At 38.0% G+C, this 26,130-nt stretch overlaps 1 long non-coding RNA gene across 1 annotated transcript in view; it reads left to right on the top strand.

The window, feature by feature from the left end:
- Positions 1 to 515: 515 nt before the first annotated feature.
- LOC135279440 (uncharacterized) overlaps positions 516 to 26,130 on the top strand; it is a 29,628-nt gene continuing 4,013 nt past the window's right edge. Inside the window, exon 1 of the long non-coding RNA XR_010346677.1 lies at positions 516 to 2,010. This is a non-coding gene — a long non-coding RNA (uncharacterized LOC135279440). The remainder of the gene's footprint in view (positions 2,011 to 26,130) is intronic.

Below are 26,130 nucleotides of genomic sequence, written 5' to 3' on the forward strand. Positions count from 1 at the left end.
TCATCACTCCCCTGTTTTACAGTCTAATTCATTGAGATGCCACATGAACAACAGCTTTTAATGATTCTGTTTGTAAGAGGGAGCTCTGTTTAGAGAGGATGAGATTGGAGGACTGAGGGAAAATGACCCAGGAGAACAGAAGTTTGACCACTTTTTTTACTGAGGTAGTTTTTAGCAAGCCCTCCAAGGGTAGATGGTAAGGAAGAGCAGGAAATGCATGCGCAGGGCAGTTTGATGGCTGTGTGACCCATGCTTAAAAATGCCCCTAATCCAGGCAGATCTCTTACTTTCAGGCCTGTAGTGTCTGTAACAGGTTGTAGGAGGCTGTCTATTCCATATTCTCATCCCTGTGTTCACTTCCATTTGTACACTCCTTGTTCCTGCCGCAGAAGAAACAGAGCAGCCTGTTCCATTATCAGTGTCACTGCTTTTGCATGCGAGGCCCTGTATGGAGTTGCTTTCCCTTGCAGAACAAGAGGGGAGCTGCAGTGAGCACACACAGCTGTGCAGCCTTTGTGGTGCCTTGCATTCCTCCCTGGCATTCCCAGTGGGAGGTGGGGTTAGTGACAGAAGGGAATGGGCAGGGGGCTTCTTGCTGCAATGGAAGAGAATGGCAGAGCTTTTTCCTGCAGATTCATCCAAACCCAACAAGTGGGGCCAATTTGGGGAGCCAAAGGCTGGTTCTCAGTAGATAGTTGATGCAACTTGGTGCACAGCATGAGCAAAAAGTATGATCATGATCAAAAAGTATTATTATTTCACAAAAGAATATTGTCCTTCTGCCAAGGTCAGTTGTCTTCGGGGAATTTATACATATAGTCCCAAATATCCATTGTGTGCTTGTCTACTAAAAAGCTTTCTATCTCCAACTGATGTTCAGAGAAAAAGGAAAAATTAGGTTAGTTTTTTAAAAAAAAAGGGAATAGGATTGGACAATAATCAATTTTATTAATGATTGAATTGGTTGTTGTGGCATGTTTGTTTTCTTTTCTTTACCAGAATGAAATTTGGCTTGGACTTTGAGAAATGAAGAGTGAAAGTTCATTATATTTAGCCAAAACCCAGCCCAGGGTGTGAGGCAGCCCTTAATGTAATTCTTGATCAGCGGGTATGTAATTATCACCAATACTTCTTGAAATGTGTTCTTTTCCATTGTGGAAGAGCATAACTTAGATATGAAGCCTGCTTTGCTTAAGAACATTGATAAAATCACATTTGCTGAATGGAATGAGAGAGGCTGCTCTTGAAGATAAATGATAATCTGGACAATAGAGAGTCTGTAGATCTAATTTTCTGGACTTCAGTAAACTATTTGATAAACTACCCCTTGGGAAATGGTTAGTTAACCTGGAGAATATTGGGATTAGTAGAAGAAATGAAGGATGAGCAAGGAAGGGACAACAGCATGGAAATTTTCATGGTAGGGAGTCACTGGTGGTGTATTTGTTAATTTAGTCAAGGTGTTTGTTTATTTTGAACTTTTGGTAGTGATTTTTTTTCTGGGGTGGTGGTAGGGGAAAAGGGCTTGATAATGAGATTTTTAGATGAGGCACACCTGAGAAAACATCATGAGCATCAAATTGCAGGCAGGTGATATGAATAAGATGATGATGAACTGCAACAGAAAAGTTTGAGACCTGAATAACACAAGTGGCTTTCAAGATGTATATGAAGGGCTTGTGTTCTGCAGATGAAAACAGTGGAGAAAGACCATGTACATTATCTGACCCCAAGGGGATTCCAAAATACAGAACTGAGGCAATGAAATATTGGGCTGGATGAGAAGAAGGTTAATATTGTACAGGGTATTATATTGGTTATTGCATTTACGTGTGGGTCAGCTATTTGAGCAGGAGGGGAGAAATAGCAGTGCAATCAAATCTATGAATGAAGGCTTCCATCATCCTCCAGAGGCCAGCAGCACTGAATGGGAACTGACTCCCACACCGGCCTGAACTTATCCACAGCAAGAGGGCAGCTGGCTTCCATGGGCCTGGGACAAGTGTGGAGGTATGGACATTATTACGTTCTTAGCTGAGAACCAAGGGGACACAAAGCAGATTAATGGCAGAACCTGGGAGCTGGTGTCTATAAATCTCTTGCAAATATAAGTCAGCTGTTTTAGTTCTATTTTTTCCTCCGAGTTGTGTGTCATCTTCTGTTTATGACAGTGAGGCTACTGTTGTCACTTATGTGCAAAAGCAATTAAAATAATTTCTGCTGTTCTGACAATTGATGTTGGTTCCCACTTGCTCTGTTTTACAAATGAGCTGCATTATTATCTATAGCACTGACCATTCTTCAAGTATCCTATCATGTAAATAGTTCGTATAAATAATTAAAAGCTGGGGTTCACAGTGGTGTCTGCAACAATGGGCTTGTTTTTTGCAACTTGATAGGAAAGATTTGATTTACATCTGCTCTGGGTATTTTATTCCCTATCTTATTAAAGCTAACAACTTAGATATACCATAGTTTTTTATAGGGAACCTTGCCAAACATTTTCAGATGAAGAGAAATTTTCTCCAATTAAGAGATAGTATCAGTGGAATAGAGCGTTGTCACAGGATAATGGTCTCCTGCTGCTTTGTTAAATGCCAAGGTAAACCTGAGGCATTTATCAGAAATTAATGTCAAAGCAAAGTCGAGAGGTTTCTCTTGAAAGCTGGAAACACTGAGCCTGTGCAAATGTGTGTTAGAAAATAGTCCATGTTTCCTTGTGCATCCTTCCTCCCCCCAATTACACTTGGAAGAAAGAAAATTTTCTTTCTGGCACCAAATGCTGCCACCAAAACAAGGTACCAGCTTCCTTTTAGATGCATAAAAAGGCTGCTGAATCTCTAATTTGAAGCTGAAGATGAGTAGTTTCATCAATTGTTTTTGTATGTGTGTTTGAGCTTTACCTTTGCATCCCTTAACACTAAGCTGATCTAGGACTTTAACTTTGTCAGGCTTCACACAGCCCTGATTCAAAGGATGTTGAAAAGGGGAGTTTGAATGTTAAAAACAAAGCAAACATATAAATTTGCTGGGCTTGCTCTGTTACCAGGATAGAGCCTGATGGAAGGGGTGGAGTGAGGGAAAAGGAGGGACAGAAGATAAAAATATAACTCAGTCACTTGGAAAGATGAAAGGAAATGTTTTATGGCACAGAAATAGGCTGCAGTGCTATGTTCCTGTTTGTTCCTCACAGAAACTGAGCAAAGTTTGTCAACTTGTGAACAGAAGAACCTGTTTATCTGTAAGATCCAAGGCAAATCTTAGGGAAGTAAATCCCTTTAAGTATTCTTGCTCTTCAGTTGCAATGCAACACTTCTGCTGGTGTCACAAGGTGTCTGCTGCCTTTTAAACCCTAAATTAACCATGTCAAATCAGCTTTAATAGCTACTTAGTCATGTATCTGATTATTCCAGAAATATGCATGAATTTTAACAATTTTCTCCAATTTCCTTCTTCAATTAGATTACTTTGTATTACTTGTAAACCATATATTGCTTTACTGAAAATCCAAAGGTGGAAACCGCTGTACATAGAAATTAAGCTTATTTGATTGCTTCCTCTTTTCCTAGTCTTGGGGATTGGAAGTCTAAGAAATCAGTTCAGCCCTTAACACTACTTTTTGTTTGCCTAACTGATTCAGAGTAGATATTTTTCATTGGAGGAATTTATGTCTCTTTAAACATTAAGATGATTCTGAGCTTCACTGTCCCTAAAAATTAAGATGACCCTGGGCTTCATTCAAAATATGAATTCTCCAAAAAAAATAGGTGTGGTCCATGTACTGCAGTTTTGTCCCAACTGAAAACAAAACTGACAAAGAAAACAAACCCCAACCCTTCCTCTCCCCAACAACAAAAAATAAAGCACACAAAAAGAAATCCTTTATCTCAGTGTTCCCCCTGTAAACACACACAAATACACATACACAGCTTTCTAGTCCATATTAGCATCATATTCTACATTTTGGATAATGGTTTGCCATTTGGGGGCCCTGGTAGCTATTAGTCAGATTTGCTGAGAAGCTGAAAAGAGGCCAGTAAGGAGAAACAAATGTGCTGTTTTCCCCCCCTGTCTTTCAGAGTGGAGAGATTTGTTTCAGGAGAGTAGATATTGGGTTGTACTGCAGCATACAGTGTTTCATCAGTCATGCTGCATTATGTCACATCAGGTGTTTCTATGAATTAATTTTAGTTTCTGAGATTTACTGAGGTGTGAAAAAGCCATTCCATGAAAGTGCCAGTGGCAGGCAATCCTCTGCCACCAAAGAGGGAGGAGCCTTTTAATTTAAGACTGAAAAGGTTTGTGAGGAAATGCAGAGATAAAATGATGAGGCAGTCCTAAGAAATCAGCATATCATATTAAAACCTGGTGTTCAGGAAAAATGTCCATGACTCTGCAGTGTTCCTGGATGTGGCAGGATTCCCAGCCCAGTGGTCAGTTCAGCTCCTGCTCTGGTGTGTGCGGCGAGGCAGGGACGGGGGTTGTGGTTTGGCTGTTCCACATGGGACATAGGTAATTCCAGGTGGCAGCCTGCAGTGGGAGGCAGAAGGGAGTGCGTACCCATTTGTCTTTCTGCAAATAACAAATTCTTGGGCCATTTTATCAAAAGTGATCTGCAGGGCCAGAGAGGCGTTAGTAAAACATGCATTAGTATTCATTGAATTCATTGTGAATATTTTCTGAGAACAGACGGACCTGTTACCTTGGAGGAACCAGAGAATAGCATTAAAAGGGGTGTGCTGATTTTTCAGCAGTTTTGGAACCTTTAGAGGGATGTTAGAAAGGGATCCTCTTTCCAAGGGATGTTCAAGGTCAAGTCACAGCAGGCAGAGCAGAACCTTGCTGTAGGATACCCCTGTTTTGGCTTTAGGTCACTGGCAAGCCCAGCTTCAAATCCCAGAGAAATAAGTGAAGAGAATTAGCAGCTTTAAAACCAAATTTTCTATGCCCCAATGAATACTCCAGATTCAAGCCAGGTCTGCATCCCAAAAAAACCTTTCACTGCTGTGTATTAAGTGTACTCTTAAGTGTGTATTAAGTGTACACTTTATACACAAGGGTTGTTCTAGATACTATGCCCCTGAACCTGTGTGGCTGAAATTGGTGTGAACTTTGCTTTTGATTTCTGCTGAGCTGTGATTTGTGCTTTTGGGTGTGGTTGGTTTGACGTGGAATATGTAATCCAACAGTACTCAAGAAAAGAATTTATAGAAATGGATTTTTTACACTAAAAAGGAGTGCATAACTTTTTAGCTTACTTGTCCAAGGCAGAAATAATTGTGTAACCAGCATCTATGAGCTAAATCCACTATGGATATAATAATGTGAACAGCATGTCATTCATAATCTACTAGAAGTAAGAATAGTATGGCTGTAAAAATTTACTATGAAATACTGACACTGTTAAATCTCCAATTATAAAGACATATAAGAGGAAAGAGAGCTGTAACCTATTACACTACTGGTGATCCCCAAAGGTGATATCACAGTAAGGCTGAATACTGACTAACTACAGTAATTTCTAGTGGCTTCAGCGGTTTGTGGCAAAGAGATGAATATCAGAAGCCTAAATAATAGACTTTCTTGCCTAGGTTTCTATTTATAATGAAATTCTGTTCAGATTAGTAGAAAACATTACAGTCAAAGAAGACAGGGAGTGAAGACTAAATAGAATTGCCACAGGATTTATTTTTGCTGTAACTTTTAGATGATGATTAAAAATGTGTATTGATTTGCAGTTTACCCTGATACTTGAAACTGATAAAAGCATAAACCACTACTTTGGTTTAACAGCTTTATTAGAGCTGAGGCTGGGCAGAGTTATGTGGGGTCACTTTTTGCCTGGGGTTTCCTATCAGTTTTCAGTAGAAGAAAAGAATTGGAATGAAGCATTGACAGATCCCATCTGGGCTCCCCGAGACAGCTGGTTTCAATGCAGTCTGTCTAATGCTAGAATTGTGCCTTCAGTTGCTTTTGTTGGCATATCACAATAGTTTGGTGTTTTGAGATAACACCTACAGAATGGACTGAGTCCATAGTGTGTTAGTAGCAACATTTCTCATGAGCTACAGAAATACTGGATTTCTGTGTGCTGATTCAGCCACACAGAGTTGGTGTGTGTGTTATATAAAACAGCCATAATTCTAAGAATCTACAAATTAAGATGAAACTACTACTAAGATTAGGGGGTTTTTTTGGGTTCATTTGTTTCTTTAACTAGGAAATCAGTATTTTTTTTAATTTTGGCATTTCAATATTGTATATTGATACTTAATTCAACTTGGCTTACAAACATGCTGTGTGGGTCATAACCTTATTTAAACAGCAGAGTTTAAAATCCTTAAGTGTCAAATGGCAGCAGAAACACCTGGATAAAGATATTGGAATCTGGTATGACAATTTTGCTGTAATTGCATATTTGTATTTAATTTGGCTTTTGGTCTTGTGTGAAGTGACATTGACGATATCTAATATTCTCATTATTATTTAACTAATTGTTGTAGCTATAAAAAAAAATTCAAACTTTCCCTGTCTGAAAGGAAGAATAGTACCTGCTCTATAGAGCACAGAAACTGAGTAAAACAGCTCAACCAGCAACAACTGGGGTTAGAGCTCATTTTGGGAGAACTGAAATTGGAGCCTAATGTGGGGAGAAAAACAGGAGAGCAGGAAATGGCCACATTTCTTCAAGAAACTTCAGTGCAGCATCAAAAAAAAAAAAAACAATCCTTTGAAATTTCTAATGTACACACATGCACACATCATTATTGGTCCCTGAATCCAATTCAGCTGAAATCTTACTTTGCAAAAATTAAGTTGCCTTCTGCCAGGAAAAAATTGCTGTTTGTCATTTATTTCAAAAGACTGCCTTGTTTTGTGTCATGTGCAATGCAGAAACAACATATTTCCATTAATGCAGATGTTCACTTTCATCTCCGTAAGACTCCTGAAGCACACTACTCTAAATTTAGACATGTCTGCTGCTTCTTCTGCCCCCACATCTTCAATTTATTTTTTAAATGATGTAGTTATATAGCTAAGATTGAGTCTATAATCAAACCCAGCCTGTAAGATGACACTCCTTTGTGGATGGAGAGCTTATCCACCTCCTGTCCTAACATTCAGCTGTACAGTAGAGAACAGCAATTCTTTTGGTCTCTTCTTTGAGCCTCCATTTTTTTTTGGAAAGGTGGTTACCTCAGTGTTATGCAGGGGATACAAATTATTCACAGAAAAATATCTGTCTTTTATTGTCTGTTTCTGCTTAAAGGGGAGCTATTTCATCCTGCAAAACACAAATAAAATTACAACTTCTTTGTAGAGATCACTAGTGGGAAGCTTTGCAACAAATGCAAGGTAGTCCACACCTTTTTTTTTTTCCAAAATATTGCTTCATGACAGTAAAATAAGTTCAATGTTTTACTTATCTGGATAATCTGAAGGTTTTTTGTGTGTTTGTTTGTTCCTGCTATGCTTATAAACCATGAACTTGCACCTTGGTTCTTTAATTGCAATTCAGTTTGGGGAAATGGAGATTGAGAGATGGTAATTTGTGTATTGTGAACACACACATGTATGCCAACATGGTTTAACAGGGCTCTGGAAGCAATGAGGGAAGTCTAAGATGAGGACTAAAATGAGGGTAAGAACAGGAGAGGTTTGGCTTTTCTTTTTGGAGAAAGACTTCACTGAAGAATTAACAGAACTTTGATTTGAAGCACTTTGGTAATTTTGCCTTTATGTTTTATTTTTTTCAGTATTATTTAAATGGTGTTAAATTGAACTGCTTCATCTGGAAGTAGGCTAAAAAGAATGGGGAGATGTCAGATAAAATATGTGCAACATGCATTCTCTTACATTTGTGGCACAGTGTTTTGTTCTGGGCATTTTATGGTATGTTCCAGAGCCTGTTGGAGTAGAAAACGATGCCACATGTAACTAACTCCCATGTCTTTGTGTTAAATCACTCTTTATTTCCCAGGTCTCCAAGCAACAGTATCTTAAAGATGAAATATTCATTTCTGAAACCTAATTTAATTTCAGAGTTGCCTGAGCTGCAGAGCTTATCAGTTCATGGAACTCACAAAATTCAATGAATTAACAACTGTTTTCCATAGATGGAAGGTTGTTTTAATTTTTTTTTTTTTTTCAGGATCTTATTAAAATGCATCTTCTGATTTTTAACCTTAGTTTAGCTGGTTATGATTTACTCATTTTACTCATGATACAGCAGATAAGAAAAAAAGACTAGAAGTAATAATCTTCCCATCAATAAATGCAAGGCATTGTAGCTTTATAACAGCTATTAGCAGCCCTGAGCAGTGCAGAGCTGTAAATAAATGAAGATTAAAGATGTTCTGTATTTCCCAGGTTTGGTTCAAATTTTATTTTTAAATATAGTCATTCTGGAATCTTAAGATCATCTAACAGATCACTAGTGGCATATTTTAACTAGTTAAGTCAGTAACAAATGAAACTAGACACAAAACATTATGGAAATAATGAAGGAGCTCATGAGCTTAGCTTTGTGAATGCTAAAATGAGCTAAGGTGAGCTCACCAAGGGCATCTGAGGGTGCTTTCTTTATTCCTGTAAGCTTCCAATGACTGGCAGCTGGATGTCTGTGCTTCTGATGTTTAGATAATTTTGCAGATTAGATACTTCTGAAAATTCTGATAATTAATGTGTAGACATTATTGTCTCCTTTTCATTTTATACTAAATTAGCAGTAATGGTTGGAGAATGGAATACCTGAATACATTTTGGAGGCCTTTAGCTGAAGATGGGATTAATCATTAGTGCATGTGAGTCATAACACTGATTATTTATCCACTTTAATAGAGGGCCATTGTTCATTGTTTCTGGGTCCTCCTGGAAACACAGGACAGAGCAGCAGTGCTGGGGATGCAGGGCCCAAGCAGCCCCTCCTGCCCCCTGTGCTTGTCCCCTGTGCCCCTTCTAGTCTGGCCTCATGTTCCCTGGCCAGCAGGTGTAGAGGTGGCAGGGTCTCTGCTGGAATAACTCTGGAGTCACCCTCTGTGGAACATCCCCTCCTTGAATGTCTGCTGCTGCTTGTTCTCATGAAGGAGATCCAGTAAAATCTGTTACTGGGAGTCTACAGGAGAAAAGCTGAAAAATCTGCTGGTGGGCTTCAAATGAGTAGTCATTCTTGTGTTCTGCTCTACACTGTGGCTTCCTCTGAGGTTGTTTGGATTTACAGTAGCCATATGGCCAGGGTTTCCTCCAAGGAAAGAATACTCTGGGGAGTTGCTTTATTGTATCTTGGGTGCATTATGGAGCAGGTGTATGCAGGCAGGACTTGTGCATCACCAGCTCCAGCTCAAACACAAATAACATCTGCTGCTGCATGTGGTATGATAAAGATCAGAATTAATGAATAAAACCTGAATCTTCTACCTGATGAAAGAGATTTACTTAGCTGTAATTGGGCACTCACATTCCGAGAAACTCACATGATTACATAATAATTTATAGGCTTCTGTAAAAGCAAAGTCTGTGTGTGGTTGTTTGTTTGTTTGCTTTAGTTTTTTTTTGTTTTATCAGTTGCTTTGTGGGTTTTTCCAAGCAGGAATAAAAACATTGCCAAGGTGGGAATCTGTAGATATTTTAAGACATTTTCACAGGAAAGGTATCAGGAGTTCTCAGAATTAATTTACATTTCAGGGCAAATTTTCAGTGTTTACTATGGTTCATAAATGTCAATGACACAACCACGTATTTCAGCAGGAGAAATTACAAGCCTTAATTCAAGCATGCTTCATCACTTTCCTAGCTATGCTTGTTTTGCAGACAACTAGGTAGAACAAACTGGTGTGTGCAAGAAAGGGGTAAGCAGAAAGTGCTGTAAAAATATGTATTTTCTGCAACTCCTATGGTGTCTACATTTTTTTTTCTTTTTATAATATAAAGGTGCTTTGTCTGCTTGTGCATTTTCTTAAAATATCAGCAAATTAATTCATTTTCCGAGAATGTGGTGATTTACAACTAAATAGAAATCATAGAGCAAAATAATGACAACACATTTTTGCAAGCTAAACTATTCTTCTTCTCTCACGTGCTGAAGAAAAGACAGATAAAATAGATGAGTGCTGCAATGCTTTGGGAAGGGCAGTAATCAGGGCTGCTGCTGAAAAAATGGAGAGCTTTGACACCCTTGGCAAGGCAGGACCAAATTTCCACCCCTTTGTATTTTTGAATTATATTCAGTTCTAATATTTCTTGCCATTACTTGTGCCGGGTAATTTACAAAGTTGTAGTCTTAGAATTTTAAGGTTAATCAGCTTTAAAAGGTACAACTAAAATGTAATAATCTATCTGGAATAAAATGTAGGACATCTCCTAGAGAGATCTTCTCTTAAACAGAACAAACCTGAGAGAAGCTGTGGTTCTGAAAAAAAGGTTACTTCTGGAGGGCATGATCAGTTTTGGATTATTTTGGATACTGTTGAGGAGGAAGGTAAGGCTTTAGTCTGCTTCTCAGCCTCTTGGCTAAGGTCAAGTGTAGTGTGTCTCTCAAATATGTGTGATTTTATGTTTAAATCTCATGGTGGGGAGACAAAAGACTGCCTGAGTTAAGGCAAACTTCAGTCCAGAGATCAACTGTGAACCTCTCATGGGGAGATATAGTGGCTGCTGCTTGGAAGGATAAAATTGATCCTGCTGTCAATGCCCAAGACCTGAAGAGGATAAAAGTAGTAAAATTAACCAAATTAAGTCCCCAAGAGACACAAGCAAAGAAATAAAGGAATTGGAGTTTTTCTTGTGCAATTGTATGTGCATACATTATTCCAGCGTGATGCAATATCCTTTCATGTGCTGTAAAAGAGACTTCTGGATTACAAAAACACTCAGCTGTTGGGTGATCCATATTTTTGAAGACAGATTGGCCAGTAGAAGTTCCCCGTTCCTGTAAGTGTACAACTGGGGTGATAAAATGGTTTGGAACAACTGTTTCTATTGGGATATTCTCAATTTTCAGAGATGTGGGCCAGTACAGTAGAAAAAGCATAACTTCTCCTTCCTGCTGAAGGCATGTCTCAAACTAAGCAGCACAATCTAGATCCTGATAATGGGTAGTAAAGATTATGACAAAGCTTAGGTGATGCATGCTGTGATTTTTGAGAAAAATGCACAGCACAGAAAAAGTATACTCCCTGCAGAATAAATTTTTGCTGGTATATAGGTTATGAAAGAAGGAATCTAAGAACAAATCATAGAGAAAGCAAAAGTAATTAGTGCTATGACCACTTGCCTTCTTACTGTCTCACCTTCACCTTATGAAGGTGTTTGCTAATCATATGTAAACAGACTGTTGCTAGGAAGGAGAAATATTTGGGAACATATTCTCATTCACATTAATAATGAAAAGTAACATTTGATTCCCTGGACACTTTTTCAGCTCAGGCTCTGAAACTGAACCTAATTACCAATGTTGCATTACAAAGTGGAGCTTTTTCTGCTCAGGGAACAGAACAGACATTAATGAGAGCTTCTATTTACTTATTTTTAAAAAATATTTTCTGCACATTAATTTTAGTTTATTCAACATGCCACTCCTTGTCTTAAAGTAGCTGACCAACAAACACCGACCTCTACACCCTGCCATTGCCTTTTAGTTTATGTGCTTGATTTGCTTTATTTCCAGAGAGAAAATAAAACATTTTAATTTGACTTCACTGTTATATGGTTAGTTACCAACCTGAGATTTCAGTGAAATGTCCTTTGTTGAAGATTTAGAAAAACAATCAGTGTGCAGCAAATATTGATATGACTCTTAATGGCAATTTAGCTGATTAATATCCTTTCATGCTGCAAAGCAGCGTGAAACACAGCGTTTTAATGAACGCCAACAACAAAGAGTGTACCAGGTGTGTTACTAAGAAACAATCTCTAGTGTGATTTAATTAATCAAAGCATTGCATCGAGCAATTATGAGCAACCTTGTGTAAGTGGCTGCAGTACAAGATCCTTGATTTAAAATTGGTTTTAAAGAAAGACATCATGGCTTAATAACTACGCTCTACTAGTCACAGAACAAACATTCTCTTAATCTGGCATTTGTTTTTTGGTGGTTTGGTGGGGTTTTTTTCTGTTTGTGGGGTTTTGTTGGTTGGTTTTTTTAAAGTGGATGGAGAAAGGCAACACTAATTATTTTGAGTGTTGGTTAGCTGGATGGATGAAAAGTGACTGATGTATTGAATATGCCACTGAATCATATTCTTTCAGTTCTTTTCACCATGCATTTTGCCCAAATCTACTGAATTGATTTTTTTAAATAACTTTCTGAGAGGCTGAAGCTGCTCCTGCTGAGGAGAGAACATTCCTGACCAACCTCAGGTGACAGCCAGACATGTGTTTTTGACACTGAAGCCAAATGACCTGAGCTGTGCTCTGCCAGGTTTGCAGTGCTGCTTTGTGCAAGATTTAGGTGAGGAAGAGGTTTCAGCTTGCAGCCACAAGGTACAGAAGGAATTAAATAATTCCCAAATAAGCATCTGCCCATTCCATTCAAAACCAGCTGAAAATCACTGTAGTCCACAGTGCTTCACAGGAAAGCTGAGGCTTTTTTATTAAGCAGATGATTGGAATGCAAATCTATTTGGAGAATTAGGAAGGTTTCCCAAACTCTGTTCATTGGAGAAAAAATTGTTGTGGCTGACTTACCTTCCCAATAAAAATACGTGAGTGTTATCTCCTGCCCTCTGGCTCTCTTAGTGAGTTTATGGTTGAAATATGTTACCATAGTGTAGCTAATTCCTCTGCTATAAATAGTTCTCTTTAAACATTGAAGTAGTAAAAAACTGTGTTTGTTTGGGTTGTAGCATAAACTATTGATGTGTGGACTTTACCCAGTCCAAATTCCATGCTTCAAGAGAAACTTGCTGTATACTCTTACACTACTGGTAAGGTCTTTCAGACTCATTCCTTCTTACAGAAATTGTGGGACAAAAAGCATGGGCATGAGCTGTTACACAGATGCACAAATTCCCTCTTAAAATTCATCTGTAGATGAATTTCAATCCTTCTATAAGCTGGAGGCAATTGAAGTCAAACAAAACTTCAAACATGAGCCCTGCAACATTAGCATGTGTAAAAACCACAGAGAGAAAAAACCAATATCTGGACTAAACACTAACGGATGAAGAAAATTTTATGTAAGATGAAAAATTCTGCTACTACTCAGCATTTAGATTTCTGTTCAGGGAACTTTTCAGAGCTTGTTAATCTGTGTCATTGTGGTTTTAAGATTTCACAGTGGGAAACACAAAAGTGAATATGCAAACTGCGGCACAACTTTCACTAATCTTATAATGGAGAAATAGAGAAAGACAAGCTTTCATTATTAAATATCTGCAGAAACTTGGTGTGCAAAGGCAATGGTACATGGAGACCTTTCAGTTCCTATCAGGGCCATGTCTCAGGGCTTCTGTGATACCACCTGCAACTGTATGTATGCACAGAGAAAAATACATGTGCATTTTGAACACTGTCTAAATATAATTTTTCTTTAAATAAATATCCTCCCGGGCTGAAGCTCTTACCTGAACTGCTTAATGTTGTTTCTGAAAGCAATATGCTAAGGACATGCAGCAAATTATTTTAAAAATTGCACTTGGTGCTTATTCAGCTTCCTTCTAAGTTGTGTGGAAAGCTTTGTACGGGAAACTTAGATATGTCTTATGGAATAAAAAGGAGGTGGTTTTTCAGTTTCCTAGTAAAGCTTGGAAAGAGAAGTTGAGCTCAAGATGAGGATGGACTGGAGGACCTCAAGTGCTCCCTTCTGACCCTCTCCATTCTGGGATCCCTGATACTTGTGTAGAATCTGAGAGACCTGGGTTGGAAGGGGCCCTTGAGTGACAGTCATTATTTTAAGGTTGGGTTTTTCTGTCTGTAGAGCTTCTTGAGTTGTAAAGGCTGCACTTATCACTAATATTATTTACTTCTTTTCATCTTATGCTCCTGCCTGCATTTTGTTTTAAAGAACCTTGGTATTTAAATGATATGCTTAACAGAGTTAAGATGACCAGAGATGAAGTCAAACTTTGGTTTATGTATTGCCTTTGAGCATAATTTTTTTTATATGCTACATCTGCTGAGGAAAAATAACAGTGGAGAATGTTCTGGGTTATATTTGTGTGGGTCTGTCTTCAGTTCCCCTAAAAGAAACAGAGCTTGAAGTTTAGCCTGAAAGTCAGCCTACTCTGCTTTCTTCTAACACATAAAACTTGTAGGTTTTAAGATCAATCATGCAGATACCCAGAGGAATATCACAGCAATAAAATATCTCCCTTGGCTGTTAATTTTCTTGTTAAGGCAGGCCTTTAACTATGTACATTGCAAATCAGACCACTGTAATACCTCTAAAGTGGAACTTCATCATGTGTTGAAATTTAATGTTAAACACAAGCTTGAATCCTGTGTTTTCCATCAGAGTCCTTAAAGAATGGTGGGTGTGGTTCACTGGATTGGATTATGGATAGAGGGACTGGATATGCTATAGATATAGCATATAGCTTATCTAGATATGGAATAAAGGTACATGTGATAGATGGACATAAAGCATGCTGTGCCTCACAGAGGAAGGAACAGTTCTTAATTTTTGACATTGTTTTGGTGTTGATGGTATTTTGGCTATATCTGAATGTGGTGGGCATAAAGTAGGTGTTTTAGGCCCCTATTTCAAAGCTGTCTGCTCAGAGCTTGGAACTATCTGATGAACCTACCTAAAAAGAAAAATAATACAACCTCCACAACAACAAAAAGACATTAACCCCATCCATCTTAATATTAAAATCCTCAGTAAATTCTCTGCTTTGAGGTTTTTGAGTTACAATTTGGCTATAGGCTTGATGATTATAGGCAACACACAGTGAAACTTCTCCTCTATCACACTGCTGCCAAATGTGACTCATTCCCTAGTCCCACAGTCCTGCAGGGAGCTAAACTATGCCAGACCTTTTCACAGCTTATCTCTGTCTCTGTGCTGGATCAGCTGTGCTGGCTGACAAGTTCTATCACTATCAAATCGAGGAATTCATGAGTCATGATGCAAGAGTTGTGAAATTAACTTTCCAATCAAGGAGCTTAAATACTCATAGATATGCACATGTACCCATATCCTCAGATGATACAATACATAATTCCATATATAAGGTTATTGTATTTCTTTCGACCTCTTATTTCAGCCTTTAAGCTTTACATTTCACAGTGTTTTCTTTGCATGCTTGAGAGCTAGGAGCAGTTGTTTTGTCTTAAACAAAAAGAAACCCTCATTTTCTTATTTCACTTAAGAGCCCTGGTAACTAGTTTTTTAAAGAAAAGAGGAAAAGTCAACAGCTGAGCAATGTTGTTTTGGTGGATGAGAGTCAAGGTTGAAATACAGAAACATTTTCTGTCTGTCAGAAACAGTTTTCTTTTTTCTTCAGTCTCTGGTATGACCAACCCTCTCGAAGGAGTAGATAATGCCAAAGCATTTACAGCAGGGTGTTTAAGGCTATACCTTTATATATGTAAGATCCTACATTTCCATGCTGCACTTGTAAGGTAGGAACATAGGAGTACAGCTTATGATTGGAATGGGCTAAAACATGGCTGTATGACAGATGGGCTTTTACAGTGAATAAAGACATTCTTCTGATTTAGATTGCAGGAGCATAGATTATAAATTAAGGCTTCCAAATTGTCAGTGCTTTCTGAATTTCTACATAGAAGTAGTCAATACATAATATATGGCTTGCACACAATATGTTGTTTTTATCCAGTTTTCTCTGTATTCCTCTGTTTTCTGCTTTAACACCACATAGATATATAGATAGTGCTGTTCTCTGCAGAACTTGCAGGTGTCTGCTATTGCTCTTCAAGGATTGCAAAGGAGTTGTCACCCTCTTCTTTCCTTTTATCTATGGGCTCTGATTTAGTTGTAAGAGAAAAAAAAAGGGTGAATGTCAAATGTTAAACAGAGTGAAAACTACAAACATTTTTTGTCTTATTTTTTGGTTCAGATAGCTACATTTTCTGGAACAGAGTTTGTATCTGAGAATGCCAGATGAAACTCTATTGAGTTGTGGAAGAATTTTCCCAGTGAAGGGAATTTTCCTGATGGCAACCATAGCTTGGGTAAAAAGCTGTGGATCTCTTCATGGTGCTTTGTAACAGATAGACTGCCACTGATCTCCATTTCCCCTGGGAGAAACAGTAATGAGTTTAAACCTGGATAGATTTTGGTTAGGTGTTAGGAGACTCTTTCTAATGGCAAAAATGGGCATGGATCAGGGTATTAGGCCTTTTCACTGCATTAGCTTGCTTCCTTCTGAGCTGAATTCATTGTGAAAACCAGAACCTTCCTACATCAGAGGTGTTGCTTACATAGTTAATGCACCTGCTCCTAAGTTTTAAAGGCAAACACGTGAATGAAATCCTTCTGTACTGTCCCTCTCTGCAAGTGCCTGTAGCATCTGAGTGGTTCTTCACCGATTGTGCTCAAGTTCTTTACCTAGAACTTGTTTACTGTGTAAAAAAGCTGAAGTATTGCAGATACTTAAGATACAACTGTTATGTATTGCAGCATGTTTCTCTGGGTTTCGAAGTCTTATGTTTGATAATTTGATAAACATATGAAATTTAATAGTCTAATTACAATTGTATAATACAATGTACAAAATGCTGTTTATATATCTCTCACTGATAAACAGGGCATTTCATGTCATAATGTCTGAACAGTTAGTTGCATGCGTGCTAAATGCTGCTTTTAATTAAACAATAAAGAAGGTAACAACCTTTATTGTATTGTTGTAAATTTTGACATGGTACAACAATTTGATTCCTTAAAAATTAATTGCCTAGGAGTGTGTTTAAGTAATATTGATTATGTTGGTGCTTTGTGTTGATCTGTGATACTTAACCCAGCATTTAAAATATCTTTTTTCCATTTTACATTTGTGATGCAAGAATAAAAGCAAAGTACAAAACAAATAGGCACTTGAATTCTAATAGCAATAAGCAATAAATGTCAGGCATCTGGAAATTATGGTTGCAATTTCATCAGAGTACACTTTGTTCTATTATGCTTGCATGAATTTTGCTACAGGCAAAATCTATTACAGATAACAGTTAAGAACCTTTCTAATCTACACAGATAGTCATGGAAAAAAATGCTAGAAAACGAAATGTTGGAAAATGTAATATTGCCAAGTAAAACTGACACTCAGAAAATAATGTGATCAAATTTAGAGCTGCAGAGATAATTTCTGTAAGATCGTGTCGAAACAGAAATTTCTGGGCTGTTTGGTCCTGCTGAAGGGCGTATAACTAAAAACATGCAGTGTATCATTAAATGTGTTTGTGTACTCCAGATAGATAGATGTTTATCTCTGTACTGCAGGCTAGTTAATTTGTTTGTTTAATGATTGTTACCTGAAATAGCAGTTACCAAGTTGGAACTATACATTAGAAGCCAGTACTTTTCCATTGCTAATGATTGTATTTGAATAGCAGCAATTTCTGCTCCGGGTCATCTCATTGCCTGCAAAAGTGTTCGTGTCATATGTTTTATCATGCATTATGATGCTTTACAACTCTTTAATTGACTCTGTAAGGATTTACACAGCCTGTTGATCAATTAGAATTCTGTCAAGTTCCAAAAGTAGATTATTCATTTTACACAGCATCTTGGTGCCAAAGTGCAATGTTCTAGACAGCTTAAATTTATCCCAGGTTACACTGCAGTAACATAAAGCTTAGACACCAGTAAGAATGACACTTGCACTTGTAATATTTTGTATTTATACTTTTGCTCTGGGATATAATATAGGATTGAAAAGATAACTTGATTTGTGCTCTTTAAACAAAGTCTTGAAAGTGGATATAGTGGATTCCATCCGTCTCTACCTTTTTAATAAAAATATTTAAATTTTTCTTTCAGTGTAAATATTAGTCCTAGGCTTTTTTTATACTTGCTAAGGAAGATGTCTTATGCAACAATAAAATGTGCAAATATATTATTTCCATTGTCAGTTTGTTTTCTTCACTAATTAGGCATTCTTTTCAATAACCACTAAAAGGACAATAGGCATAAAATTTGGTTCAGCACAATAATGGAGTGTTAAAACTTGTAATTGTACAGTGGTTGCAGTGGGGGTTGTTTTTGGGTTTTTTTGACTAATAGGTGTCTTGGTGAAACGTCATGAAATATTATAATAAGCTTAGTGAATGAATCATATCCTGATTTGAAAATGTAGCTTCTGTCCTGATGAGTCAAATAGACGTAAGGGAAAGTCTTTGTGTACAAAATGTTTAGGGAATGTAATTGTGGAAGAATTTTAAGGAATAAGAATTGTTTTTACCTTTTGATGTGTGACTCAACATCAATGGAACTGAAGAACTGTGATTCTCTAGAATTCTTGTAGAATAAAAAAAGAGTTTTAAAAAACTAAATGCAAAATTTCCTCTTTACTAGTAGAATAAAATTTTAAATGCATCTTTTACTTCGTGGTCTGGTATTTAGACATCCTTTAGGTTTTGGGGTTTTTTGTGAAATGTACAAAGAAATCTTTGATCAATGTGAAATACTTCATGACTTGAAACAGAATCTGTTTCCAGTTTTGATTATTTTGGAGATCAGAAAATATAATGCCTTCTCTATATAACTTTTTCCTTTTGAAAAAAAATTCTCTTTGGCCATGAAAATGTTTCCTAGTGCTCTTTAAAAATGAGCAAAACGTATTTTATAATTATATTTTAGATTTATTTATGTTTAACTGATAAGTTTGCAGTCATGTAAGTGCTTGGAGAACAAATGCTAGCTTGCACTATTTGTATTTAGAAGTGTTTTTGTTGAATAGAGAGATAGAATTTGGCTTCAGAAAGGCGAAACAAATCAGTGAAAAATCCCATGAGTGACGTGGTTGATTGGTTTGGGAGAAATGTAAGCACTTGTGTTGATTCCATCAAAGATATGTAGATTTTCTGGGTCATGAAGAAGAGCCTATGCCAATTGTCCATGTAACTTGGCTGAAGAGGAGACTGTCTTCCCTCTCAGGCAGATGGATTTTGTTCAGAAGTTGATGGCTCTGTCTGTAAAATTCAGGAGTTAAACTGGCCATAGCCATCTAAGAATCTTTTCTGTTTCTTTCCTACTCCCTTGCCCCATTTCTGGTGATGAACACTTTAGTGCCATGACCACCCAATAATGTTGGCAGCTGTGCTTAGAGAGGTTTTAACAGCCCTTATCTATCCTCCCCAATTATATGAACTAAACAATCCTGAAGGTGAAAATGAATCTTTATATTAATTGTAATCTCTTACAGTACTTGTGATGTCTTCTCGTGGGTGTTCTTGTTCTGAAATGTATGATCAATCTGACTGAAGAAATATAAAACCACTTTCATATTTAATATCAGAATGAAAAAAGCATATTAATGCCTTTGATGCCACTAGGGTTGCAAACCGTAGGGCTAGGATTTGTCTTGATTGTGCATATCTATGAATTTTTAAAGAAAAGAGGACAGATTCCAACTTAAAAAATGAGACTACACGTGTGAGGAGGGTTCATATTTCAGTAGTTGTAAGATCACAATCAGACTTTAGTCTTTTGGCACTGTTTTTACAAGGAGATAGAACATGCAACCATGGGAAAAAATGGAACCCTTCTAAAGATGTGTGCTGTATTAAGCACTAAGTTAATATTCAGTTTGCAGCTGGTTATACATAGTAACTTTTATATTCAGCTCAAACACTTATTTGAATAGAATTTATTCCAAATGGTGTTCAAAGATCGTCTCCCTGTATACTTAGTGGAATGTCATTTTGAATGAAAATGGTTCATCTGAATAAATTTGTTCGTAATTTTGCTGATTATGGGAAGAAGTCGTGTATTTTCATGTAAATTTTTGGTCCTGTAAGCTTTCTATCTCTGTTTGTTGAAGTTTTATATTTGAGTAATTTAAAAATTCTTGTTAATGTACTAAAATGTACAAAGCATCTAGAAATCTATTCCTTCATTAACCTGAGAGTTTCAATTCAATTACCTGATATATGTTGAGTACTTGAAATTATAGTAGTTTATTCATTTTGAAGCCTTTAATTCTAGTGATCACAGAGCCACAGAATATGCTGAGCTGGAAGGGACCCACAAGGATCAATGAGTCCAGCTCACAGCCCTGCACAGCACCATCCCCAAAAGACACACTCTGTGCCTGAGAGCACTGTCCAATCTCTTCCTGAGCTGTCAGGCTGGTGCTGTGCCCACTGCCCTGGGCTGCCTGTTCCAGTGCCCAGCCACCCTCTGGTGAGGAACCTTTTCCTGATATCCAACCTGAACCTCCCCGAGACAGTTTCATGCCATTCCCTCAGCTCCTGTCACTGTCACACGGAGCAGAGACCAGCGCCTGCCCTCCTGTTCCCCTCTCCAGGAAGCTGTACCTGCACTGAGGTCTCCCCTCAGTCTCCTCTGCTCCAGGCTGGACAGACCAAGTGACCTCAGCTGCTCCTCACAAGGGTTCCCCTTGAGGCCCTTCACCATCCTCGTGGCATTCCTTTGGACATTCTTTCATAGCATAAGATGTTTCCTGTACTGTGGTGTCCCAAATTGCCCCCAGCCTCGAGGTGGGGCTGCCCCAGCTCAGAGCAGAGTGGGACAGTCCCCTCCCTTGCCTGGCTGGAGATGCTGTGCTTGCTGCCCATGGGTGTCCCTCCTGGTTGCCAGGGCACTGCTGACACATATTCTCCTGGCCATCAACCAGTACCCCCAGGTCTACCTTTGTATGGCACTGCTTTCCAGCATCTCCTTCCCCAGACTGTCCATAGATCCATAGTTTGTCCCATCCCAGGTGCAGAATCCAGCACTTTCCCTTGTTTAGCTTCGTACAGTTGGTGATTGCTCAGTCCTCAGATCTGCAAGGTCTCTCTGTAGGGCCTTCATGCATTGGAGAGAGTCACCAGCAGAACCCCAGGAGTGGCAGGTCCCCATCTGATGTCACCCCATTCACTGTAACCCTTTGTGCCTGACCTAGTTGTGGACCCATCCCATGATGTGTTTGTCCAGCCTTGTGGTGGACATTCAGCATGCTTGTAAAAGATGGATCAAGTCTAAGTCCCATTTGAATTACCTTCACCTTGGCCTTCACATATTGGTTCTTTTTCATGGTCCCAGAGAAAATGGGGCTTACAAGGTGTACTTGGCACCCAGGTCAGCTTGCCAAAGATGCTTACTGAAGGTCTCTGAACAGGAGAAATGAATTGTAACAAAAATGTCATCTTTTCTTATTGGTAACGTAAGTTTGACAAACTTTATTATGAAAACCACGGCACGTCTGTGTACCAATTTGAGTCAGGACAGTAACAATTTCAGGCACTTTTGGCTCTCAGATAAATTATTTTTTGCTTCCCTTCTCCTGAGTCATTCCCCCAAAATGCTTCTTAAACATTTAACTACTTCTAGTTAACTTAGTCCAAACTTTGTGGCTAAAGGCTTAAATATGTAGCTATCCTATCCTGTAGTTACATAAACCTAACTTGCAAAGTGTGCTCTTTATTTTATGAACGAAGGCTGAAACTATAATATGAGCTGCAGATAATTATTATTACCATAAGTCATTGATTTGAGCATGAACATAAATATTTGCCTTTATAGAACACAGAGATGATGGGAGAGATGCATTCTGGTGGTTTCACCTGTGCTTTGTGTTGACTGCACCATTAGAAAATGCTGTTCAGTTGTGTAATCTGATGTGCTCTTTATCAGCTGCAAATCTCACAGTCTGTGTGATAAATGCAAGAAAGACCAGGTGTATGAAAAGCACAGTGTGGAGCAAGAATTTGATGAGTGCAGAGATAGCATGGGGCAACATCGACCACAGTCAATTTGGGAACTCACACAATTGAGTTCTAGGCTTTCTATACATCTTTAAAGAAAGGTATCCTGTCTGTGCCTCTCCGTAAAGTGAGAATGGTGATTCCTGTGTGAAGCTCTATGCAAGACCAAGGAAATGTTACAAATTGTTATCGAAGTAAACTCTGTTACTCCCACAGCACTGATGTCAGGTGAGACTAGGAGATCAGATTTTTTTTTTTCCATTGAAAGTACAATGTAATACAACCATATGAACAAAGCAATTCTGGATATTTTTTTCTGTATCCTTCCAAATCAGTCTATTTCTTTCTCTTTTTCCTCAACTCTGTCACCCCTCCTTCTCATCTCTTGGAAGAAAAAAAATCAAGTATTAATTTGTGCAGTGTTGCCACCCTGATTTTCATTTACAGCCGTGGAAAAAGCCATGGAACATTTATTATTCATTTACTGGTTATTTAATTCCATTTGTTTATTAGTTTGTTCTTGTGGAGTGACAGAGACTTGGTGAGTTTAGAAAGGTTTGCAGTCAGTGCACCACAGGTAGGAAAATACAGTTTTAGATTGGGAACTTGCTCAGTGATATATTTTTCTCTTGAGTTGAATGGATTGAAGATTATCTGCACTGGAAGCTGTGACCTACTTAACACAAAGGAGATTGCTTAATGGCTACTGATTGGTTGTCAGAGAGTTTTCTTTAAATATACATGTCCATCATTAGCCACTTTGTAATAATGAATGTCTCCTGTGTTATCCCATTTGTCTGTTTATATCACAAAGTAATGTGTCATACTGTAAAATGCAAATGTGTTCATTGAGATAAGTTTGCTTTATCCTGATGTTGAGTGGTGTAGCTACATTACATGACATACAAGGTGTCAACTAATTAGGTATTAACATATCTCTTATGTGATTGAATTTCAGAAATAATTTCTTTGAAGTGAATAGTTGTCTGAAGTGCTAGGGAAGAGCTACCAAAATGCCAGTGCATAAGAAATTCTGCAGAGATATTCTGTGGAAGGGATTTGTATTCTGAGCCTTGATAAGATGACCAAGGCACAGACAACATGAGGGATAGCTGGCATCTTGTGGTATTTTTGTTTCTGGTTGTGTGCCTTGTTCATCAAATATAATGGCAGACTTTTGCTTTAGTGGAAAGGAAAGATATTTCTACTGCTGTTAAATTATAAGAGGGCATAATCTGAAAGTTCTGCCATTTTTTCCCCTCAAAATCATTATGAAATAGATGGCTATTTATTTCTAATATACAGAATTGTTGTTGTATATTGCATATTTACCACTGGAGTTGTCAGGAACATCTAGTTTATAGTTTCATAAATTTCATAGCTGACTTCATTTAGATTGTGCACTATTAGGGAAAATGAGAAAAGAGAGCACACAAATTATGAATCAATTATATTTGAAGCAAATAATTTAAAGGTGTTGTGTTTTGTTTTTTGTTTCAAAGGAGTCATTATTGGAATCCTAATGGAGAAAAATTAGTTTTCTTTAATTGAATTCATCAAGAATAAAGACAGTTCAGCAAGAAGTTCTTTGAAAGTGTGATGTTGTGTTGTTGATGTCTATGAATGTTGGGTAAATCTGAACATTTAGAGTTATGATTTATTTTCCAGATGTATCAAAGCACTAGCTAAATTTCCAGAAATGCTTCCACTGTAATAATATGTGTTTTTTCAGGTTAAAATATTGTTCTCTTCTTCAGAAACTTAATTGAAATTAAGAGGTCTGGACACATCCCCTTCACAGCTCTGACTGGGGCTCTCAGTGGGATCAATCAGTGTTTATACACCTCACTTCAAAATCTGCAGCCAGGATATTTCTGCTCTACTGTGAATACACTGATTGCCTTCCCAAACTGCAAATTTTGCGAAAATTTGTAATCTGTATGGCCTGTGTTCTTTCATTGCAAAAATTTGTATTTTCTTTGAGTTGTGCAGATGTAGTTGCTGTGGTACAGATGGAAAAAATAAGGACTGTTTAGTCATGTTGCAAATACATTTCTCTACATCCACAAGGGCTGAGCCCAACTGGCTAATGACTTCTGTCTATATTTAACCTCATGGAAAGTTTGTGGGTTTAGTGTGAATTAGTTCTCAAATTTATTGTCATCTGTTTGAAAACAGTCATCTGTTTGAAAGCCAGCAAATACCAATTAGGAAGATGTGCCTCCCTAGCCCATTAGAATGTACAGGTGTAATAACTTTGCTATAAGTAGATTTGATGTTTACTAGGAAGTTTTATATCAAGAAATATTTTGAAATAATATTGGGAAATGAGCCCATTAGAAAAATGTTCTTACTGCTTGATGCTAAAAGAGTGACTTAGGAGTACTGGACTCACTACTGGCTGGCTGTGTTGATACAAATTAACCCTTACTATTCAAGTGACCAGGAAAGAATCACTCTGGATGAAGAGGAAATAAGAGGAAAACAGCCCATCTTAACTTCTCTTTAATTATCTATGAGGGCTTGGATTATAAGAGAGGGCAATACTAGGTTTATGTAGTTATTGTGTAGGGAGCAATTTTGCTTCTGCATCTTAGTTATCTTTTGCATAGAGCAATAGTTCTTTACACTGAAGCCAGTGGGAATGCAATGAAGCAGCCCTGTAGTGACAGTGACAATAAAGCAAGCAAGTCTTTTAGAAAAAGAAACATAATAAACTGGGCAAAGTATTTGAAGTGAAATATGTAGTGCTCCCTAGATTCTGGTAAACCTTTTCCTAGGAACACACAAGTACTGGCTATTAAAAAGAGGGAGACTCAACCCAGAATCAAGAGGACTCCAGGAACCTGTATTAGCTAAGCTGGCAGTGTGTTCTATTACTAATAATAACTATTTAGAGGTAGGTTTCAGTTTGCTGCAGCCATGCTACACAGCACTTGACAAGTGTTGCACAGTTCTGCCTATTTCCAGCATGAAGTCTGAGAGCTTTTTTCTCCTTACCTTGCTCATTACTTTTCTTTATTCAGGTTTCAGCAAGATCTTTAAAGGCTTATTTTACAGGTGCAGTTTCTCTAAAGTAAGCCATGATTCATCCTTGCACAAAGCTGTGAGATAAGATACAGTATCCTAAAAGAAGGTCTTAGATTGCTCTTCAAACATTGGGAAACACAAAAGCATAATCTCTTGAAAGTAGTTTATAGTAGATTTTTTTTTTTCTGGGGAGGGTGGGGGAGAGGCTGCTTTTCAAAATTCTGTTTTGTTTTTTTGGTGCCAAAAATCCTGGTTACCACTTCATAAAAACTACCCAAAACCAAACCCTTTGTCAGGTGGGTGACAGAGATCTGGCTAAGTCAAGTTTGATGCAAGTATAGTGGGGACATGCTGGTGAAGTAAGGGCTCTAAAGGACCTTTGCCTGTTCCTCCTGCTAAAGGTCTGTTTCAGATTCCACGAGTCTGTCAGGGTCTGTTTCAGTGTTTTCCCACGGATTGCACTTTCCTTCATTCTGTGTTCTTACTATTTGCACTCAGAAGTTTTGGCTTGTGCAACACCCAGCTGGAGTCATGCCCTACTTTTTGACAGTGGTGTGACTGTTTCTTCTGAGGCAGATGTATTTATTTTCATCTTTCTACTGTTCCTCCCAACAGTAACTTCATAGTCAGGTGAATAGGTGGCATTTTGCTATTGTTACCATCCACCTTCAATTTTTCAAATAAAGACAGTTCACGGGGAAGAAAATAATCCACATTCTTCCTTGCTGGATTACTCCCTGCTGCAGGTGTAGGACTTGCATGACAAAACTCTTTATCCTGAATGACCTTGGGGAATTGTATGCTGATTTTTGATGGAGATAATCTGTGTGGATGCTTACAGGTGAGCTCCGGCAAGCCAGACTGGGAGCTGGCTGCAGAATGCACCTGGCATGTGGTGGCAGCATCTTAACAAACTCATATAAAAACAAAAAGCAATATATGAGCCAACAAGATTGTCACTTAACTGCTACAAAAGAAAAAGAAAGAAGAGCTAGCTTCTCCACCTTTTACTCACTTCATGTACTTGGTTAGTTGAAGCTTGTAACTCAGGACCACTCCTCCCCGTGTGCAAGGGGGAGATGAGCAGTGTAGTAAAAATTGATTTCCCACCTCCTACTATTTACTCTTAGACCTACACAGCTGCCTACAGCAGCTACTTCAGAGAAAGTGTATGAAATCCTTTACAGAGGTAGAGGTGACTTCCTTTAGTTATTCCAATTTACACATTAGCACTTGCTTGAGGTGTTCCAGGAGCACAAGCTGGTCCTT

Source organism: Passer domesticus, chromosome 12 (assembly GCF_036417665.1).
Source record: "Passer domesticus isolate bPasDom1 chromosome 12, bPasDom1.hap1, whole genome shotgun sequence".
Classification (NCBI taxonomy): domain Eukaryota; kingdom Metazoa; phylum Chordata; class Aves; order Passeriformes; family Passeridae; genus Passer; species Passer domesticus.